The sequence below is a fragment of the Echinops telfairi genome, unplaced genomic scaffold, assembly GCF_000313985.2.
Source record: "Echinops telfairi isolate 266 unplaced genomic scaffold, ASM31398v2 ScPeMD7_7469;HRSCAF=8507_1, whole genome shotgun sequence".
NCBI classification, from domain to species: domain Eukaryota; kingdom Metazoa; phylum Chordata; class Mammalia; order Afrosoricida; family Tenrecidae; genus Echinops; species Echinops telfairi.
Genome location: NW_022111373.1, coordinates 5,762,478 through 5,769,159, shown reverse-complemented (window position 1 = coordinate 5,769,159; position 6,682 = coordinate 5,762,478). Strand labels below are relative to the sequence as shown.

Here is a 6,682-nt window from a genome sequence, read left to right as displayed (position 1 = left end):
GGAGGGGGCCTGCCGGTCTTGACACTTATTAAGGGGCAGCGAGAGGGTGGGGGTGGGGGGCTCCCAAGAGTTTGACATCTGCTTCTATGATGGGGCTGGGGGCACTAGAACGGTACATCCACTGAGCTGAGGTTGGGGTGGGTTCTGTGAGAGATGAGAGGAAGCAGAGAGAAAACCCCTGTGGTTCTGGCAAGAAGCAAAACCAGCCACCTGTCGAGTGAGCTTCCGGGTCTGGGAATGACTTCCTACAGTCATATTCCGTGAGCATCCGCCTTTGTACTTGGGTCAGCTTGAAAGGGTGTCTGTTCCAACAGCTCCCTCCCTAAGACAACGACCGACATCCAAGCCATATTAGAAGCTAAGATACCCAGCAACCTCTTCGGTCATGGGAGCAGGTTCCCACAGAGCCCAGGATCTGTGTTAGCGCGCTGGGGCCTTGCGGCAGCCCCAGAGGACAGGGAACAGGGTGAGCTATGATAAAATGCAACGGGACAAAGACCTGACTCTGCACCCATGGGCATTCACCTTACCTCCTGTGAACAGATTTTCTTACCTTAAAAACAGGGGCCGTGCACCTCTCTGGCTTGCTTCCCAGGTGTTCTATAGGGGTCTAGCGAGAGACATAAACCTGAGTTTACTGTTGAGACCACAGCCTTGCAGGAGCAAGGGAGCTATGTAGCTGGGAGAAGAGATTTTTGGCAAATGGTCACTCATGATTAATTGATGGGGAGGCTCTCAAGCAAAGGATCTTATTTCACGGATATGTACACATACATATATCACTCAGCAGTCCTTAGAGAGAAATGCCCATTCGGCGTAAGGCAAGACAGGATGAGCTCTATCCGAAGCAGGAGTCTTCACCTGAAACCATGTACTGTATCGCCCTCTTTATTCACTCAGTGAGCACTGATTGATTGAGCACCTACTGTGTGGTAAGTACTGTACCAGGGACACATACTGAGATGAAGACCGTCAGCTCCCGTCCTCCAGGAGGAGTTGGGAGGTAGTCATACAAAAAGCACAGCATTAAGTAGTGTGATAAGCACGGGAGCCTGGTGATGCAACTGAGTTCAACGTTGGGCTGGTAACGGACAGGTCAGCAGTTCAAGCCGCCATGCCACGGAGGCAAGATTGGACAACCTGCATCCACAGACTTACAACCTTGGAAATCCTGTCCTGTCGTCTCTATGAGTTGATATCGACCCCCATGCATCGGGTTGGTTTGGTTTTGGGTGATGACCCAGAGATGTGCTGGGAACCCCAGTCCCTGTCCCGCTGCGCATGGAGAATCAGCAGGGCAGGTCTGGAGGGAAGTCTGGGGTGGCTGGGGTGAGATGAAGAGGCGTCTGTTGAAGGGGTCAATGGGGCAGAGTCACATGGGGCCTTGGAGAGAGGCTTGTGCTTCATTTGCAGATTGTGGGATTCGAGAGTGTGAGTCCTGTAGTCAGGTTTATATTTTATTAACAATCACTCAGGTGCCTGTGAGAAATGAGTTAGGACAACGGAAGGGAGGCACAAAGACCCACGAGGAGGTGACTCTATAGTCATTCAAGCAAGAAGCGACAACCCAAACCAAAGAAACGAGGGGAAGGAACAGATGTAAGAAATGTGGGGGCGAGAACTGAACTTGAGAAACAAAACAATCACGACCCTCAGTTTTTCCGGCAAGACGAAGATGTGGTAGGGTTGTCACCAACATCTGAGGAAGCATTTTTGTTTCGTGGGGCAGTGCTGGAGAGGGATGAGTTCAGTGGGAGATGGGGTGAGTCCGAAGGGCCTGTGGACATCCGGTGTCCTGAGGACAGAGAGACACAGACCTGAGACTTAGGGGAAAGGTCAGGCTATGAAACCATCAGTGGAGCGTGGTGAGAAGAAGGAAACGGGAAGGAAGGAGGGGCATTAAGCCGGTTGGCCCTGAAGGTGAGGGTGGGAGAGAAGCCGAGAGAGGAGGAGGGAATGTTTGGAACACTTGTTAGGGGTAATAGGGGAGGATCGGGTCCAGACCTAGCAATATAGGGGCCAAGTGGCTTTGGAAATCCTGAATCTAAACTGGCATTTATCTATGCCCTCACCCCCTGACCCCTAGTATTTTCTCGAGGACCCAGTAGCCAGGGCCGCAGGTTGGCCTGTAGGTCCGTGTTGGGACCAGCTAGGGTGTGGCGGTAGGAAGGGAAGTGTGTGAAGCAGAGAGCCCTGACTTGCACAGAACAGAGCCGAAGCTAGACAAGGGGTTCCCAGACAGAGACTACCTCCTCAGTGCCCTCTATTTGACAGCTAAGAGGAACAAAGTGATCCCTTCTTGCCAAGGGGGCATTATCATTGTTGGCCTAAGATAACTATGTGTCTGCCCCACCCTTCCTCTCTCCTTCTTCCCGGCGATTCCCGTTGGAAACCACAAGATGGAAAGAGTCACTTGGATAAGAGATACCCACTGATCAGGAACATCTAGTGGCTTTTGTTGTTGTCTCTGTTTAAATATTTTATTATGTTCCGGGTGAAATATAACACCGCAAACAAGGTTCTCAATGTTTTGTCATAAATGGCTTTGTGACATGGGCTACCATTTTCGTGTGTCAGCATTCTCCTTCTTTCCAGTCTGGTTGTTCCGTTTCCATACATCTAGCTTCCCTTTTCCGCTTGCCGTCTCCTGCTTTCGGTGAACACTGACCGTTTGGTGTCACAGCTGATTATTTAAGGGAGCACAGGACTCGTGGGCGTCTGTTGTTAAAGCCAATCTAGGATGTGACTAAAAGGTGAGGAGCAACTCCAAGAGTTGCTTCAGTGCCAAGTTCAGAGAGCATCTGAGGGCAACGGCCTGGGGGTTCCTCCAGCCTGGTTGGTGTCGGGCTCTCCATGTTCTCCCAGTCTGCCTGGAACTTCTGCTATGTCCCCGGTTAGAACAGTTCATAATGGTAGATGAGCATTCCATGCCCTCAATTTGGAGCTCCTCGTGGTGTCGTGGGTTACACGGTGGGCTGCTAACGGCAAGGTCAGCAGTTTGAAGCCAGGAGGCACTCCACGGGGCAGAGATGAGACTTTCTACGCCAGTAAAGATTTACAGTCTCAGAACCCCCCAGAGGAAGCTCTATCCCATCCTGTAGAGTAGCCGTTCTCAATCTGTGGGTCGCAGCCCGATTCATAACAGGAGCAACATTACAGTGATGAAGTAGCAACGAAAATAACTTTATGGTTGGGGTGGGGGGTGTCACCACAACATGAGGAACTGTATTAAAGGGTGGCGGCATTTGGAAGGTTGAGAACCACTAGCCACTAAGTCAGAATTGACACAATTGCAGTAAGTTTGGCTTTTTATGTCTCAACTTATAAGAAGTTCACGTGGACTGTCAGTCCTGTGATCTAGTGTCTATGAGTCTTTGATTTATTTCACTCCCTTTTCCCGCAGATGACTACGATGCGTATCTTAGATGGGTGTTCATAAGCTTTTAAGACCCCCAGATGCTACACACCAAAATGGGGCCATTTGGTGTTTTAGGTTAGCAATAAATAAGCTCTATGATCTGAGTTTATCTGAACAAACAGGTCTGTCTTAGAAAAAGTCCAGCCAGAGCACTCCTGAGAGGCAAGGAAGGCGAGACTTCATCTCGCCTACTTTGGACATGTGGTCAGGAGAGACCAGTCCCTGGGGGAGGCCATGGTGCTTAGTGAAGCGGAGGGCCGTGACAACGAGGACGGCCCTCGGGGAGCTGGATTGAGACGGTGGCTGCGACGATGGGCTCCGGCACAGGAACGACTGTGAGGTGGTCCAGGGCTGGGCAGGCTTTCCTGCTGTGTGCAGACGTCTCTGTGAGCTGAAACTGACTTAGTGGCACCTGACAACAACATTATTTGTACATTTTAAGATTTGTCTGTTACAGCAACCAACCTTGCCCTCACTCGAGAGGGCTTGAGAGGATCTATGACTGTTCAAATGACTCAAATGGCTCCAAGCTGGGGAAACAATCTTTAAAGACTACAGTTCAGCAAAATCAAACCGTCCCCAGACAAGTTACAGAAGACACAGCCAAGCCCTAAAAAAATTGGAAAGGAATTTAATGAGGGACAGTGTTAACATTTGCTGGAGATCTCTCCTAGGTGCTGGGGACCTTGCAGGAGCTGCTAACTGCACTTCCCTCCCTCCTGGCCTCTGCACCATGAGTCGGATGTGCTCCAAGAGGCTCTCAGAAAACAAGGAGAACCGAACCAACCACAGAAAGCCCGGTGGCGCCCATGACACGGGCTGGGAGTGACCCCACGTCTTACCTTGCAGAGTGCATCTAGCTCTCGGAGTTGTCTTGGCTGAACCCCGGATGGGCGTACGTTGCTAGGCCTTCTCTTGGCAGTGTCGGGAGGGTTCCAGCCACAACCTTTCTATTAGTGGAGGACAAACCACTGGGCCACCCAGGACCTAACTGGAACCACAGACTGTGTAAGGTGATCACAGAAGACGGGAGTAATGCCTGATGGGGTTTCATGAAGATGAAAGGGAGAGGGAATAAGAATACACATATCCGATGAAGCATACAACTTTCCTCTAGTTCCTAAATGCTTCTGCCCTCGCCCCCACTACCATGGTCCCAATTCTACCTTACAAATCTGGCTAGACCAGAGCATGTACACTGGTACAGATAGGAACGGGAAACACAGGGAATCCAGGACAGATGAACCCCTCAGGCCCAGTGGTGTGAGTGGCGATACCAGGAGGGTAGAGGGAAGGTGGGGTAGAAAGGGGGAACCGATTACAGGGATCTACATATAACCTCCTCCCCGGGGGACGGACAACAGAAAAGTGGGTGAAGGGAGACGTCAGACAGTGTAAGACATGGCAAAATAATAATAATGATTTATAAATTATCAAAGGTTCATGAGGGAAGGGTGGCAAAGAGGGAGGGAAAAAAATGAGGAGCTGATACCAAAGGCTCAAGTAAAAAGAAAATGCTCTGAGAATGATGATGGCAACAAATATACACATGTGCTTGACACAATGAATGGATGTATGGATTGTGATGAGTTGTACAGCCCCCGATAAAATGATTTAAAAAAAAAGACTACAGGTCTTTGTTAAAGTGCAAGATACCAGGGGCTTAAGTGGAGAGCAAAGGTTTTGAGAATGATGAGGGCAATGAATGTACAAATGCGCTGTACACAATTGATGTGTGTATGGATTGTGATAAGAGTTGTATGAGCCCCTAATAAAATGATTTTTTTTTTTAAATGCTCACAGGACAACCCTTGCTTGTAAAATGAGCAGGTTAATTGTTGCAATTGGACAAATTCCTCAGTGAAACTTCCCTGGCTTTTTTTCTCACCAGGGTAGTTCAGGATTACCTTGTGTCCTTGGAGAAACATCCATCAGGATTGTCTCTTGGATTTCTCAAAATAGTTGCCATAACCTTCCAAGTTCATCCTCTGTTTTGAACTTGACTAGCCCAATAGTTCCCCGTGAAAGCCACTGTTTTGATTGGACTTTTTTCCTTTGAAGGCACCCGCCAGAGGCGAAGACAAGTGTATTACTGAATGAATTTGTCTGTACTCATATATTGATTGCATATACATATTTAAATGTGTTTTGTTTAGATAAACCCACATATGAGTTGAAACCACAGTAGCAATACTTTTGGACTCACCCTCCTATTTTTGTTTTGTGAGAGGAATTTCTTGAGAGTATACTTCTAAATGTAGACTTGCTGTGTTACATGCTAAATACATTTGCAGTTCTGTTATATGTTGCTAAAGTTCCTTTTATAGGACTTGAACTATTTTTTATTTCCACTAGTAATATATTATAGTGCCTGATCCCTTACAACCCACAATTTACTAACAAAGTTTTAAGATTTTTACAAATCTGGTGTGCTAGAAATGATTTCTCAGTGTAATGTCAATTTGTTAGGATAGTAAATATTAAAAAAATAAAAATTAAGGATCATTATTTTTAAAAGTTCAAGATGAAGAGTAGAGGGTTATGGGAGAAATTTAGAGAAAGGGGCTGTCTAGAAGGCCTTTAGAGGTGGCTGTTTCAGAGAGAAGCGATCCCGGGACGGACATAGCAAGAACAAGTAGGGAGCAGCAGGTCAATGGGTTGTGTTGATTGGTTACTTCACAGAGGGCTTGCAGTCCATGGGAAAGCAGCTCTTGGTGGAGAGGGACTGGCCAATGTCTTAACTAGGGCACTTGAAGGAGCATTTTCAGTAGAAAGGTAGAATCCTTGTGCTCGCTTCGGCAGCACATATACTAAAAAGGTAGAACCCTGCCAGCTGTCGTGACTGAATGAATCTGCTCGGGCCATCTCATCACTGCGAAGGACTTGCTCCGTAGGCCACATGGGACGCCCTCCTGGAAGCTGGTTCTCAAAAAGGACACCTACAAATCCAGAGGTCAGCCAGCCCCACCCAGCAACAACCAGACTCATAGTGTTGTTGTGTTGTTGTGACGCGCCCTAGAGTTGATTCTGGTTCATGACAACTCTACATAAAACAGAATGAAAAACGGCCAGGTCCTGCACCATGCGCACAACTGTTCTTGGGGTCAAGTCCAGGGCTGCAGCCACTGTGTCAATCCATCTCATCATGGGCCTTCCTCTCTTTGGCTGCCCCTGCACTTTCCCAAGCTTGACGTCCTTCTCCAGAGGCTGGGCCCTCCTGACAAGTGCCACCCTTGTCTTGAAGGAGCATTCTGGCTGTACGTC

The 6,682-nt window shown here is 48.4% G+C and overlaps 1 pseudogene; it reads left to right on the top strand.

The window, feature by feature from the left end:
• LOC101664069 overlaps positions 1–6,682 on the top strand; it is a 104,843-nt pseudogene that overhangs the window by 5,363 nt on the left and 92,798 nt on the right.